At 39.5% G+C, this 15241-nt stretch overlaps 1 pseudogene; it reads left to right on the top strand.

Moving 5' to 3' along the window:
• Nucleotides 1–1289: 1289 nt before the first annotated feature.
• LOC102124041 (heat shock cognate 71 kDa protein-like) lies at nt 1290–3367 on the top strand (annotated as a pseudogene).
• The last annotated feature ends 11874 nt before the right edge of the window (nt 3368–15241 follow it).

The following is a 15241-nucleotide window of genomic DNA, read 5'->3' as shown; positions in this document are numbered from 1 at the left end:
CTACTGAAGCCTCAGTAATGGCAAATGCCCCTCCCCCCACCAAGCTTGAGCATCCCAGGTCGACTTCAGACTGCTGTGCTGGCAGCAAGCATTTCAAGTCAGTGGATCTTAGCTTGCTAGGCTCCATGGGAATGGGATCCGCTGAGCTAGACCACTTGACTCTCTTGTTTCAGCCCCCTTTTCAGGGGAGTGAACGGTTCTGTCTCGCTGGCATTCCAGGTGCCACTGGGGTATGAAAAAAAAACTCCTGCAGCTAGCTCGGTGTCTGCCCAGACGGCCACCAATTTTGTGCCTGAAACACAGGGCCCTGGTGGTGTAGGCACCCAAGGGACTCTCCTGTTCTGCAGGTTGTGAAGACCATGGGAAAAGCATAGTATCTGGGCTGGAATGCACCATTCCTCATGGCACAGTCCCTCACGGCTTCCCTTGGCTAGGGAAGGGAGTTCCACAACCCCTTGCACTTCCAGGGTGAGGCAATGCCCCACCCTGCTTTGACTTCCCCTCTGTGGGCTGCACCCACTGTCTAACCAGTCCCAATGAGATAAGCTGGGTACCTCAGTTGGAAATGCAGAAATCACCCACTTTCTGCATTTGATCTCATTGGGAGCTGCAGACCAGAGCTGTTCCTATGTGGCCATCTTGCTAGCCACCTCACCCACAAAACAAATCTTAATAAAATTTTAAAAAATTAAAATCATATCTAGTATCTTCTCAGATCACAGTAGAATAAAACTAGAAATCAATGCCAAAAGACACCCTCAAGACTACAAATAAATGGACATTAAACAATATGCTTGTGAATAATTTGTAGGTTAATAATGAAATCAAATTGAAAGTTAAGAATTTTTTCAAAATGAATAACAGTGACAAGTTATCAAAACTTCAGGAATACAGCAAAAGCACTGCTAGAGGAGTGTTTACAGTGCTAAATGCCTACATCAAAAAGACAGAAAGATAACAAGTCTATTATAGACAACTTACTGTTACACCTCAAGGAACTAGAGAAACAAGAACAAATCAAACCCAAAGTTGGCAAAAGAAAAAAATAACAAATATTAAAGCAGAACTAAATGAAATTGAAAGCAAAAAAATGAATAAAACATAAAGTTGGTTCTCAGAAAAAACAAAGAAAATGTATAGCCCAGTAACTAGATAAACCCAGAAAAGAAGAGAGAAGATTCAAATAAGTTCAATTTGAAATGAAACTGTAGCTCATTGAGCTTGCCTGCAGCTCTCAGGGTTCCTGTGTCTTTCTTTGTTGTTGCAGCCAGGCCTGCATGCCAGCAACCATGTCGAAGGGACCTGCAGTTGGTATGGCTCCTGGCCCCACATACTCTTGTGTGGGTGTTTTCCAGCAGGGAAAAATAGAGATAATTGCCAATGATCTGGGAAACCGAACCATTCGAAGCTATGTCACCTTTGCGGACACTGAACGATTGATCGGTGATGCCTCAAAGAATCAAGTTGCAATGAACCCCACCAACACGATTTTTGATGCCAAACATCTATTTGGATTCAGATTTGATGATGCTGTTGTCCAATCTGATATGAAGCATTGGCCCTTCATGGTGGTGAATGATGCTGGCAGGCCTAAGGTCCAAGTAGAATACAAGGGAGAGACCAAAAGCTTCTACCCAAGAGGAGGTGTCCTCTATGGTTCTGACAAAGATGAAGGAAATTGCAGAAGCCTACCTTGGGAAGACTATTACTAATGCTGTGGTCACAGTGCCAGCTTAATTTAATGACTCAGCATCAGGCTAACAAAGATGCTGGAACTATTGCTGGTCTCAATGTACTTAGAATTATTAATGAACCAACTGCTGATGCTATTGCTTACAGCTTAGACAAAAAGGTTAGAGCAGAAAGAAACATGCTGATTTTTGACCTGGGAGGCGGCACCTTTGATGTGTCAGTCCTCAATACTGAGGATGGAATCTTTGAGGCCAAATCTACAGCCAGAGACACCCACTTGGGTGAAGAAGATTTTGACAACCGAATGGTCAACCGTTTTATTGCTGAGTTCAAGCACAAGCACAAGAAGGACATCAGTGAGAACAAGAGAGCTGTAAGACGCCTCCGTACTGCTTGTGAACGTGCTAAGAGTACTCTCTCTTCCAGCACCCATGCCAGTATTAAGATAGATTTTCTCTCTGAAGGAATCGACTTCTATACCTCCAATACCCATGCCTGATTTGAAGAATTGAATGCTGACCTGTTCCATAGAACCCTGGACCTGGCAGAGAAAGCCCTTCGAGATGCCAAACTAGACAAGTCACAGATTCACAATATTGTCCTGGTTGGTATTTCTACTCATATCCCCAAGATTCAGAATCTTCTCCAAGACTTCTCCCATGAAAAATAACTGAATAAGAGCATCAACTCTGATGAAGCTGTTGCTTATGGTGCAGCTGTCCAGGCAGCCATCCTGTCTGGAGACAAGTCTGAAAATGTTCAAGATTTGCTGCTCTTGGATGTCACTCCTCTTTCCCTTGGTATTGAAACTGCTGGTGGAGTCATGACCGACCTCATCAAACATACTACTACCATTCCTACCAAGCAGACACAGACCTTCACTACCTATTCTGACAACCAGCCTGGTGTGCTTATTCAGGTTTATGAAGGTGAGCATACCATGACCAAGGATGACAACCTGCTTGACAAGTTTGAACTCACAGGCATACCTCCTGCACCCTGAGGTGTTCCTCAGATTGAAGTCACTTTTGACACTGATGCCAATGGCATCTTCAATGTCTCTGCTGTGGACAAGAGTACAAGAAAAAAGAATAAGATTACTATCACTAACGACAAGGGCCATTTGAGCAAGGAAGACATTGAACATATGGTCCAGGAAGCTGAGAAGTACAAAGTTGAAGATAAGAAGCAGAGGGACGAAGTGTCATCCAAGAATTCACTTGACTCCTGTGAATTCAACATGAAAGCAACTCTCAAAGATGAGAAAATTCAAGGCAAGATTAACGATGAAGACAAACAGAAGATTCTGCACGAGTATAATGAAATTATCAACTGGCTCAATAAGAATCAGACTGCTGAGAAGGAAGAATTTGAACATCAGCAGAAACAGCTGGAGAAAGTCTGCAACCCCATCATTACCAAGCTGTACCTGAGGGCAGGAGGCAAGCCAGGAGGAATGCCTGGGGGATTTCCTGGTGGTGGAGCTCCTCCCTCTGGTGGTGCTTCATCAGGGCTCACCATTGAAGAGGTTGATTAAGTCAACACAAGTATAGATGTAGCATTGTTCCACACATTTAAAATATTGAAGGATCTAAATTTGTAGCAAATTCTGTGGCAGTTTTAAAAAGTTCAGCTGCTATAGTAAGTTACTGGGCATTCTCAATACTTGAATATGGAACATATGCACAGGGGAAGGATATAACATTGCACTTTATAAACACTATTGTATGTGGAAAAATGTAAAGTCTTAAATAAAACTATTTAAAATTGGCAAAAAAAAAGAAATGAAATGGTAAACTTTACAACTGACTCCACAGAAATACAAAGGATCATTCAAGACTATTATGAAAACCTCTATGCACATAAACCAGAAAATCTAGAAGAAATGAATAAACTCCTGGAAACATACAATCCCCCTAGCTTTGATCAAGAAGAAATAGAAATCCTGAACAGATCAATAGCAAGCAGTAAAATTTAATCAGTAATTTAAAGAAAGGAAACCACTGCCCACAACAGCAACAACAACAAAAGCCGAGGTGGACCACAAGGATTCATAGCTGAATTCTATCAGACATTCAAAGAAGAATTGATGCCAATCCTACTGAAACTATTTCAAAAGACTTAGAAGGAGGGAATCCTCCCTAACTCATTCTATGAAGCCAGTATCACACTGATACCAAAACCAAGAAAGGACACAACAACAACAGCAAAACTACAGGCCAATATCTGTGAAAAATGTAGATGCAAAAAAATCCTCAACAAAATACTAGCAACCCAAATCCAACAGCATATCCAAAAGATAACTCACCATGATCAAGTGTGTTTCATCCCAGAGATGAAGTGATGGATCAACATACTCAAGTCAATAAATGTGATTCACCACATAAACAGAATTAAAAACAAAAACCATATGATCATCTCAATAGGCACAGAAAAAAAGAATTCAACAAAATCCACCATCTCTTTATGTTTAACAACCCTTAACAAACAAGCATAGAAGGAACATACATCAAAATAATAGCAGTCATATATGACATACCCACAGTCAACATCATACTGAATGGGGAAAAGTTGAAAATTCTCACTAAGAACTAGAACGAGACAAGGACGTCCACTTTCACCACTTCTATTCAACATAGTACTGGAAGTCATAGAGCAATCAGGCAAGAGAAAGAAATAAGGGGCATTCAAATAGGAAAACAGGAAGCCAAACTATTGCTGTTTGCCCATGATATGATCATATACCTAGAAAACCCTAAAGGCTCCCCCAAAAGACTCCTAGGTATGATAAGTGAAGTAAGTAAAGTCTCAATTCAGTATAGTACAAAATCAATGTGCACAAATCAGTAGCACTGCTATACAACAACAGTGACCAAACTGAGAATCAAATCAAGAACTCAATCCCATTTACAGTAGCTACAAAAAATATAATAACTAGGAATATATTCAAGCAAGGAGGTAAAAGATCTCTACAAGGAGAACTAAAAAACACTGCAGAAAGAAATCATAGATGACACAAACAAATGGAAATAGATACCATGCTCATGGATTGGAAGAATCGATATTGTAAAAATGACCATACTGTCAAAGCAATCTACAGATTCAATGCAATTCCTATCAAAATACCAACTTCATTTTTCACAGAACTAGAAAAAACAGTCCTAAGATTCATAATGGAACTAAAAAAGACCCCAAATATCCAAAGCAATCGTAATGAAAATGAACAAATCTGGAGGCATTATTTTCCTCAACTTCAAATCATATAATACTACAAGGCTATAGTAACCAAAACAGCATGGTACTGGTACAAAAGGAGATGCACAGACCAATGGAACATAACAGAGAGGCCAGGAATAAATTCGCACATTTACAATCAACTGATCTTTGACAAAGCACACAAAAACATAAACTGGGAAAAGGACACCATATTCAATAAATGATGCTAGGAAAATTGAATAGCCACATGTAGAAGAATAAAACTGGATCCCTGTCTCACCTTATACAAAAATTTACTGCAGATGGATTAAAGACTTAAATCTAAGGCCCGAAATCAGAAATATTCTAGAGGAAAACTTAGAAAAAAAAACCCCTTCTGGCCATTGGCATAGGCAAAGAATTTATGATTAAGACCCCAAAAGCAAATGCAACAAAGACAGAAATAAATAAATGGAACCTAATTAAATTAAAAAGCTTCCACACAGCAAAAAAAATAATCATCAAAGTAAACCTGAAACTCACAGCATGGGAGAAAATATTTGGAAATTATACATCTGACAAAGAATTAATGTCCAGAATCTACAAGGAACTCAAGCAAATCAGCAAAAAACCCACAAATTATCCCATCAAAAAGTGGGCAAATAACATGAATAGACAGTTTTTCAAAAGAAGATATACAAAGGGCCAAGAAACACATAAAAATCATTCAACACCTCTAATAATCAGGGAAATGCAAATTAAAACCACAATAAGATACCACCTTACTCCAGCCAGAATGGCCATTGATTAAAAGGTCAAAGAGCAATGGATGTTGTCATGGACATAATGAAAAGGGAATGCTTATACACTGCTAGTGGGAATGTATATTTGTACAACCTCTATGGAAAACAGTATGGAGATTTCTCAAAGAATTAAAAGTAGATCTTCCATTCAATCTTTTCCCAAAGGAAAAGAAGTCACTATATCAAAAAAAACTCTTGTGCATGTTTATTTATTGCAGCACAATTCACAATTACAAAGATATGCAGTCAACCTCAGTGCCCATCAACCAATTAGTGGATAAAGAAAATGTGGTGCATCTATCTATCTATCTATATATTATATATATATATATAAAATATATATAGACACACACACACGTACACATATACCATGGAATACTACTCACTCATGATAAAGAATGAAATAATGTCTTTTACAGCAACTTGGATGGAACTGGAGGCCATCATTCTAAGTGAAGTAACTCAGGAATCGAAAACCAAATACCACATGGTCTTACTTTTAAGTGGGACCTAAGCTACAGATATGCAAAGGCATACAGACTGGTATTAATGCACATTGGAGACTCAGAAGGGGAAGAAGAAGGAGGTGGAGGAAGGACAAAAAACTACTTATTGGGTACAATGTACAGAACTAAAGTGATGGGTACATTAAAATCCCATTCTTCACCACCGTGCAATTCATCTGTGTAACCAAAAACCACTTATACCTCAAAAGTCGTTGAAATTAAAAAAATAAAATAAAATAATTTCAAATAGTCATATGTAGCTAGTGACTACCCGATTGGATAGTCATAGTTAATCAGTAATAAATGAAAAGCCTTATCTTATTAATGTAGTTGCCTTGGATTCCACTTTGTCTATAATATTATGCTTTTTTTCTGTTTCAAATTGCTGATATATTCAGATCTATATACCTATCTCTCCATCTCTCTCTACATATATATATATAAACTAAGTAAATACAGTATATTCATACATGTATATATACTCAGTATATATTCATACATGTATATATACATATACAGTTTGTATATATATAGTTTTTCTGCCTTTCACCTTTAAGAGTCACTTTTAGATATGTCTTTTATAAACCAAAGAAACTACAGTTGAACCTTGTTTTCTAATTCAAACTGAGAATCTTTCTCTTATAACAGGAATGTTTAACCCACGCCCATTTACTGGCATTTATTGGTCTTTCTTCAATTGTTGTATTTGCATTATGCTTTCTTCTTAATTTTATGTGGTTTTATTTTTCTGCTGGAGTCATTTGTAAAGTATACTTTCTAGTTTTAATTCTATAAGAAGTTACCCCTAAATTTAAAATAAATGAATTTATATTTCTCCTTGAAACTCTCTCTCTCATACCTCCTCTACTTTCCTACCCCACCCCTCTGTCTCCCAGGTAATGGTGGCATAGTATGAGATTTTAGTCTGGTTTTTGTATATTTAAAATTATGTTGTCTACCCTTTCAAGAATTAATATATCCATTCTGTTTTGTAACCTTATCTATACTATTAGACTAATTCTATATTCAATAGATTCAATGAACACATCATTCTTTTTATAACATAGTCTATATTCTTAAGGTCTTTTTATTGTTTTTTATTGTTTGCAAGATGCTTTGAGAATTTATTTTGCATCTCCCCACGTCATTTCCCAAGGGTTCTATAAAGGGTACATTCTCTGAGCTCTTGCATTTCTGAAAATATCTTTATGTTGCATTGTCAGAGAACTTCTTGGTCATCACATTTTCCCATCAAAAATGTAAATGTTCCATTATTTGTCTTCTGACATTTAATACTATGGAAAATTCTAGGGATATCCCTTTTTTTTTTCTTTAGAGGTACCCAGTTTTCGGTTTTTGTTGTCTCTCTCTTTGACTAGATACTTACAGAAGTTTTTTCTTTATCCTTGAAATTCAGAACATTCATCAGGATTATGTAGATATCAGTTATATCTTACTAGTTTGGTACCTTTTGATCTGGAGATTCTGCTGTTTCTTAATTTTATAGATGTTTTCTTCTATTATTGCTTCTATTCATTTATTCTTGTCTTTCAGATATTAGATAAGCCATATTGAAACAGTCTGTTGCTGTCTGAGATAACGCCTCTTTGTCCTACCTCCAAGATGATTAAGGAGCACGGACACAAAACTGAGCTTAGAGTGAAAACTTAATAAGTGAAAGAAGAAAGCTCTCTGTCAGCAGAGAGGGGGGTCCAGAACAGGTATACTCACTGTGTGGCCCGTTCTGGGGTTTTTATGGACCAGAAAAGGGAAGAAATGTGCGTAGTCTGTGGGCTGTCTTGGCTAACCCGTGACTCAGCCTGGCCCGGGACTTTGGCCCGGGACCAATCAGGAGCTGAAATGATGATTCACAGATACTGCTTAGCTTGTCCCAGGGCCTATCAGAAGCTGACATGAAGTTTGGCGGGGGGCCGGGGGTGGGGGGGACCTTGGCCTGGGACCAATCCGGAGCTGAGGTGATGATTCATAGAAGTCGGACTTACTGAGTTTTTTTTTTTTTTTGGTTGGTTGGTTGTTTTGAGACGGTGTCTCACTCTGTTGCCCAGGCTGGAGTGCAGTGGCACCATCTCCGCTCAGTGCAACCTCCACCTCCTGGGTTCAAGAGATTCTCCTGCCTCAGCCTCCTGAGCAGCTGGGACTACAGGCACGCGCCACCACACCCAGCTAATTTTTGTATATTTTTTAGTAGAGACGGGATTTCACCATATTGGCCAGGCTGGTCTCGAACTCCTGACCTTGTGACCTGCCCGCTTCAGCCTCCCAAAGTGCTGGGATTACAGGCGTGAGCCACCGCACCTGGCCCGGACTTATAGTTCTAATAAAGGAAAGTAGAGTACCCACCCAAACCCACCAGAGCCCACCGTGCCCATGCCCACAAAAGGAGAAGAAACTTTTCTGGGAACACGCTGACTATACAAAGGACAAAGACATTTGGATGCCAGGCCTTGTTCCCTTATCTGAGTGAGTTGGAGGTTCTGTGTCAGTTTTTATCCAAACGGGCAGGAGGTTTTTCTATCTGTGCAGCCATGGGCATGTCTTCAGGCACAACAACCTGTGCTAGTTACCTTATCGGTGCCTGCAGCTTGAATTATGTTGCCAGGCTGCTTTTTGTGTTATGTGGGGATAAGGCACTGACCTATGGGCTGGGGGCTCTCCTGGTACCCTTCCCTTGCTGTCTACCTAAAGCAAGCTAGCTAATTCCTTTCAATATGTTGGTTCTACATTCACTGGCCATTATATTAATTATTGATTTTCTTGTTATTTTTATCTCCTTGTTCTTTTCCTCTGCATTCTAGGAGAGTTTTGGGTTGCATCAAAAATTTCTGATTTTATTTCTGCATTCTCAAAACTGATCATACTGCTGCTGATTTATTTTTTACATGCTAGTATCATTTTTTTGTTCACAGTTGACTATTTTTGACATACAAAACAGCAATTTAATATGGTTTAAACTGAAAAATAAAAAGAATTACTGCAGTATCTATGGTGATAGAGACAAGCTAGAAATCCAGTAATTCATATCATGAGCTATTATGCTACCACTAAGAGAACAACAGTGGAACGTATGCAAATTCCACTAGGTACTGATTAAAAGATACAGAAAAAAAGTGTATCACACAATAATCGCATTTTTAAATAATGTCCAAACAAAAGCTGTGTGTGTGTGTGTGTGTGTGTGTGTGTGTGTGTGTGTGTGTGTGTGTGTGTTTGAATCAGATGAAGGGACTTTAGAAAAATGTATAGAAGGATATTCACCAGACTGTTAACTCTGGTTACCTTGGGGAAGTATAAATTAGAAGAAAGAAAAGAAGAGGGGAGGACAACTTCCCCCAAAATTGTCCTTAACAATACAGCAAGCATTCGACAATGATGCCATTTATGAAAAGTTACCTATGTATATATGTATACGCAAAATAAACCACACAAAAGGATGGTCATCCTAAAAGTGGCTATCTCAAGGTAGTGAGATTTTGGATACTTCTTTCTTCTTCTTCCCCCATCCCAACATATACCCACGTACACACACACACACACACACACACACGCACACACAAAAACCATAAATATCACATTCACACCTCCAAATGCACATAGTGTAAGCTAGTTTCTAGCTCAGTAATCTAGAGCATAAAGGTAATGGAAAGGAAGCCAAAACCACAAGCAATGCTGGCATAGGAACTTTGTCTTCATTTCCTCTATTTACTTTCTGGCCAGACTCAGACCAGCCCCCTTCAATGTAATGGTTTCTACATCATAGTGTCCTGCTACCTTCCTTTCTAGCCCTGGCTCTTCCAAGTTAGGAAAAGTTTGTTAGTTCCAGGATTTCTACTATTTTTTGTTAGGCTGAAAACTTTTGAGTGGGAACTTGTAAGACATCACCCAATTTTTATTTTAGTTTCCAAGTTTGGTCTTGTCTGCTCTCTATGTTGACAATTCTTTCCTTCTTTACATACCAAACTAAGACAAGTTTTCTTTACTTTTTTAAAAATTCCATGGTCCTTTTGGAATACCCCTATTTCTTAAAGTCAGTCTCTTACTTACTTCTTAGTTCCATTTATTTAGAGTTCACCTTACCTATTTGGAATCCTAAGCTTTACTTTGCCTTTCTAAGCAGTAATTCTGATAATTATTGCTACAAAGATGTTGAATACTGCATTTCACAGGACCTGGAATAATCAACCAATCTCAATGCTTTCAAACTGACATGGCCCTTGAACCATATTTGAACTAGTAACAAAGCTTTAAAAGCCTCTACTCATCTTTAATACAGGCCCTCTGAGCCCTCAGCATCACACCCTCCGGCCCCATCAGTGTTTTATGGAATCTAAATTAAAGGCTGTTTTCAAACTCTTAATCGTAAAGCATTACTTTCAATTTTTATAATGACCAAGACCAAATTTAGCTTCTTGGCATTGCTTAGATTGTTCCTAGTCAGAGAGACATGAGGGCTGCTTAAACCTATAATCTTAGTTTCAATCCACACTCTATAATTTTCAGAAATGACAGTTCTGACAGGAAAATGCCTGGGAAGACACCAACCTCTGGGTCTCACAACTCTAAAAAACAGAACTTGCTGACAGATTTTGACAAAGGGACCCCAGTGAGTACACATTAGGGTAAGATTTCATATGAATAGGACACCATCCTGTTTGCCCTCAGACTTTTCAAATGTGGTCTTCTATGCACTATCTAACCCTCACCTTTCACCTCACTGGCATTGGTCCCCTTGTCACAGAACACGAGCAGGCAAAGAAACACTGTATACAAATTCAACTGCACCTGCGCAGTAGAGATCTGTTGTGTAGTGGGCTCTTAGAGATTATAGTGCAAAACTTTCTGGAAGTGAGCCAAACAGACCCTAGCTTGTATGAGTTAAAATCGTTTCAAGTCAAACTGGTCATCACAAGGTACTGGCAGACCTGATCAATTCACAGGTAGCAGCTACATTGAATGAACAAAGAGTTAAGGTGAACCATGTTACAAGAAAAGAGAATGAACAACTACATCCTAAAAACCCTTTCCTTGCACTCCCAAATAAAAATCTGTCCCTCACAGATCTACCAAGAATCTTTAAATTCCCACCACAGGGATTACTCTTTTAGTTTAAAGGTATTAACTGTGTTTGTTAAAATATAACTGGAAGACACAGGAAAAGTAATTCCAGCCATTATTAAAAGCCTTAGGGCCCTAGAGGGATTTGTTTGCTATACTAGGCAGTTTCCTAGAAAAAAACTAATACCACCACGTTTGTAAACTGACTATAACCTATATGTTGTTCCTTTCTATGTTCATACGATACAAATGACATATGTAAGAAGGACAAATTATTATCATTGTTTTTTGGTAAGAAAATTGAGACTCAAAGAGGTAAAGTAGCCATTCAGCCAACAGCTGACATTTGCACTAAGAGAGGTTCAAAGAGAAAAATATTGATAGGAGAGAAGGGATCTGGAAAGACCCTGAACACTGGGAAGAAGGCTAGGGTGGGGCCCCATGGTAGGGACACTAATAACCCAAAACCACTGAGTATCTGCTCAGTAAAGAGTAAAGAGGGTATGCAGGAAAAGAAGACAAACTTGTCCTACTCCACAGCCTTGCAGTTTGGTTCTGTCCGTTTCTTTAAGAGTATGCATATCACCCTTTGAGGATCTTTCTAAAACATGTCATGCCATAATTTTGGGTCTGCCAGTGTCCAAAAATAAAATAAAGTAACATAAATATACCAAGAATTAAACAACCTGGGTTCTGGTTCTAGCTCCACTAACTACTAGCTCCATAACCATTCATATATTTTTCTATCTCTTTGAAGACTGACAAAAGAAGAATAGCCATAGGTAATTCAATAGAACACAGGACTTGGGACAAGAAGTTTGAGGCTTCTTCATCATTCTCAGCAAACTATCACAAGGACAGAAAACCAAACACAGCATGTTCTCACTCATAGGTGGGAATTGAACAATGAGATCACTTGGACACAGGGCGGGGAACATCACACAGTGGGGCCTGTCGGGTGGTGGGGGGCTGGGGTAGGGATAGCATTAGGAGAAATACCTAATGTAAATGATGAGTTGATGGGTGCAGCAAACCAACATGGCACATGTATACCTATGTATCAAACCTGCACGTTGTGCACACGTACCCTAGAACTTAAAGTGTAATAATAAAAAAAGAATTAAGAGCATTATGTATCTTAAAAATAAACTCATCTTTCCTGTTAGACTTAAAAAAGAAGATTGAGGTTTCTTTCAAGATTCAACAAAATCATTCATGATATTCAGTATGTTAATATAGTCTCTAGTAATATAGAGGTGAACATAAACAGGTAAGGCCCCTGTTCATATCAACTGGCATTCTATTGGCAGAGAAGACAGATAATAAACAGGAAACTAATAAGCAAACAATACAAAAGGTATCTGATAGTGCTATGCAGAAAATAGATTTTGAGTCCTTACTGCATAAACCTGGGGCAAGTGAATTGTCTTCTCATCTTTAAAAGAACACTAACAGCTCAGGCTAAGCCTATTGTATAGTTTTGCCGTAAGGATCAAAGAATGGATTGCAAAGCTTATTGTAAACTTCAAAGTGTTTACATAATCTTTATCAGAGAGAGAGGAAAATCTTCTATTTCACTACTGTGAGCAAGCAAAGAAACTGAGCATGCTATAGATTCTGTTGTTTCCAAAGACAAGGCTTATAAGAATACATTCAATAACAGCATCTAAAAGGAGACCAATCAATACAGTCCAAAATGTACTCGTCAGTGGGTAACCTGAATTGAGAGTTAGAAGGAAATGAATTGAGACTCAAGCTAAATCAGAGGAATTTTCTATTTCACATATTTGGTTTTATTGCTGGAATTAATAGGACATGCAAAAGCTAAAATTGAGACAATAATAGTAAGTGGCCTAAGAGCCTCCAACTACAATAAAGACCAAAGTTCCCTTGATTTATTTAAATCAAATCCATGTCATGCACTGAAACAGGGTGCTTCTTACCTGGATTAGTCCGTTTTCTTGCTGCTGATAAAGACATACCCGAGACTGGGAAGAAAAAGAGGTTTAATTGTACTTACACTTCCCCATAGCTTGGGGGGACCTTAGAATCACGGCGGGAGGCAAAAGGCACTTTTTAGATGGTGTTAGCAAGAAAAAAATGAGGAAGATGCAAAAGCAGAAACCCCGGATAAAACCATCAGATCTCATGAGACTTATTCACTACCACGAAAACAGCATGGGGGAAACCGCCCCCATGATTCAAATTATCTCCCACCAGGTACCTCCAACAACACGTGGGAATTAGGGGAGTACAATTCAAGGTGAGATCTGGGTGGGAACACAGAGTCAAACCATATCACTACCCCTGACCAAAGCAGAGAACTGAACCCAGAGTAAGAGAAGGCACTGACAAGAATCTGGATATATAGAGTAAGGTTGACATCATGGGCACATGCTTTGTAAGAAAAGTTTAAACTCAGCCAGGCACGGTGGCTCACGCCTGTAATCCCAGCACTTTGAGAGGCCGAGGTGGGCGGATCACGAGGTCAGGAGATCGAGACCATCTTGGCGAACACGGTGAAACCCTGTCTCTACTAAAAACACAAAAAGTTAGCTGGGCATGGTGGCGGGCGCGCCTGTAGTCCCAGCTACTCTGGAGGTTGAGGCAAGAGAACGGCGTGAACCCGGTAGGCGCAGTTTGCAGTGATCTGAGATCGCGCCACTGCACTCCAGTCTGGGTGATACAGCAAGACTCTGTCTCAAAAAAAAAAAAAAAAAAAGAAAGAAAGAAAAGTTTAAACTCATAGTTGAGTGCTAGGGGCCAACTGGGGAAAGAGAAAACAAAACCGAATTTTAAAAAAAAATGCCGGGCACGGTGGCTCATGCCTGTAATCCTAGCACTTTGAGAGGCCAAGGTGGGTGAATCGCGCGAGGTCACGAGATCAAGACCATCCTGGCTAACACGGTGAAACCCCGCCTCTACTAAAAATACAAAAAAAAAAAAAAAAAATAGCCAGGCGTAGTGGCGGGCGCCTGTAGTCCCAGCTACTCTGAACCCGGAAGGCAGAGCTTTCAGTGAGCCAAGATTGCCCCACTGCACTCCAGCCTGGGTGACGGAGCAAGACTCTGTCTCAAACAACAACAACAACAACTCTTTCAGGCCTGCTATACCGGGACAATATTGGTAAGCAGCTAAGGAACTTGCCAGAAGACCAAGTATTTAAGTCTTCTCACTTCTACAAGTAACTTTCTATAGCAGTGGTTCTCAAACTCAGCTGTCCATTGCAATCACCTGGGATATTTTAGAAGCAGCCAGTGCCCACACTCACCCTCAGAGATTTGGATTTAATTATTCTGTGGTGTAGTTTAGGCACTGTTATTCTTTTATACTGCCCAGGGGATTCTATGTGCAGTCAGGTTGAGAACAACTGTATCTACAATTGGTTTTAAATAGCCACCTTAAAGTTTCATTTGAACAGCATTTTTCCTTGCATTCTTTTAGCTCTTGCCATTGATAATGGTATCCAATAGGTCACAAGTGAAGTGATGGAAAAAAGGGAACATTTCATATTTACCCATCAAAAGTCCCTTAATTTCTTTCCTGTACTCCTGTGAGACTACCCTGCAGTTTCTATCTCTATCAAAACACACGTCCCACATGTCATGTATCACTAGGAGCTGCATATGACATATCTCCAACCACAACCAGGGACTGGGGCTTAGCTGTCCTTGTCTCTTGCCCTGTACTTACAGGGATCCCACATGATACTTCCAGGGTCAGTGCTGACTGAACTGCTCCCAGCCCCACTGGACCCAACTGTTACTTTGTAGATGAAACAGTGGGCAAGGAGTGAAGGTGGCATGGGAAGGAAAAGATGGAATAAAGAAAGGAAGAGAGCAGGACTAATGAAAGTACAAAAATGGTTGCTTCTCATTCAAAACAGAAGTACAACTACCTGAAAGAAGGAAATTTTAGAGCTGGTAAAGGCTTTAGAAATCATCTAATCTAGTTTCTCAAAGAATGATCCTT

The sequence above is a fragment of the Macaca fascicularis genome, chromosome X (genome assembly GCF_037993035.2).
Source record: "Macaca fascicularis isolate 582-1 chromosome X, T2T-MFA8v1.1".
In the NCBI taxonomy this organism is placed as follows: Eukaryota; Metazoa; Chordata; class Mammalia; order Primates; family Cercopithecidae; genus Macaca; species Macaca fascicularis.
The sequence above is the reverse complement of the archived record's forward strand: the minus strand, read 5'-3'. Positions and strand labels throughout refer to the sequence as shown.